The sequence below is a fragment of the Sesamum indicum genome, linkage group LG7 (genome assembly GCF_000512975.1).
Source record: "Sesamum indicum cultivar Zhongzhi No. 13 linkage group LG7, S_indicum_v1.0, whole genome shotgun sequence".
Taxonomy (NCBI): domain Eukaryota; kingdom Viridiplantae; phylum Streptophyta; class Magnoliopsida; order Lamiales; family Pedaliaceae; genus Sesamum; species Sesamum indicum.
Window position 1 is genome coordinate 766,641 of NC_026151.1, and position 1,134 is coordinate 767,774.

Sequence of the window (1,134 nt, forward strand, 5' to 3'; positions counted from 1 at the left end):
CCTGCAAATGATTGTGCATTACTTATGATTGCTGGTAACATGTGCATGTCTGTGTTGTTGGCTTGTTAATCTAATTCATAACTATATCAAATACAAGCGCTTGTAAGACCAACTGAAGGGCTGACTGGTGTTTTGTGGAACTAGACTACACAACAGGTGAAACATTACTAGACATTAAAACCTCGGTGACATATGGCCACTTGTATGCATTCTTGAAGGAATGGATCCCTAACAAATCCCAGTTCCATACAAGGAAATCTAATTGTAAACTCTTAACTCATGTTTTTGTTACAATTTCTCTTTGTTTATTATGTCACTTTTCTCGAAATTTTCAGAATTTATCGACTTCAATTTCAGGTAAGCTTCTCAATTTATTCTCATTTATAATATTTTGTTTCTATAAATATAATATTCTTGCTGCTAAAGTATATTTTAATTGTTATATTTCTGCTTTGATTTTTTAAAAGAAAAAATAATTTAAATAAAAAATTTCAATATTCAAAAGTTGGTAGGATAAAAAGTTTTTTTTAATAATAGTATAATTTAGAAAATTGTGAAACTCCCTAGACATGGAAATCCTAAATTCTCCTACTTCAAATGATATACATATGGTCAAAATACAAATTATACGTCAAAATAAATGCAATATAGTCCAACCCTCTCATCGCCCTCAAATTGTTGCACATAGTTATGTATGCCCAACTGGCCAAGAAAGTAAGAAAAAACTAATGGGGACAAAGAGTCTTTAGAAATGAGTAGAAACATAGACCTAATAAATAATGCCACATTGAATCTCATCCCATATTAAATGACAATCCATTTCAATATACTTCATATGCTTGTGAAGAACAGGATTGGCAATGATAATAAGTGCTGCTTGACTAGCACAATAGAGTTGTATGGATCAATTTTCTTACAAGCAGTCACACCAATCTATTAGACAGTTTAGATAGGGAACCGGCCGTGATGCTAGACTGGTTCATCCGTGGAAACTACCCTCAGTCAAAATAGGTGTCGGACGATCAAACCCATTCACAATTGGCCCACATTACTGTAATGATGTAGTATGACACTAATTCGTGCCAACTTGCTAGCTCCATCATGTGAAGAACAAATAGAAGAAGTACCAGCAAT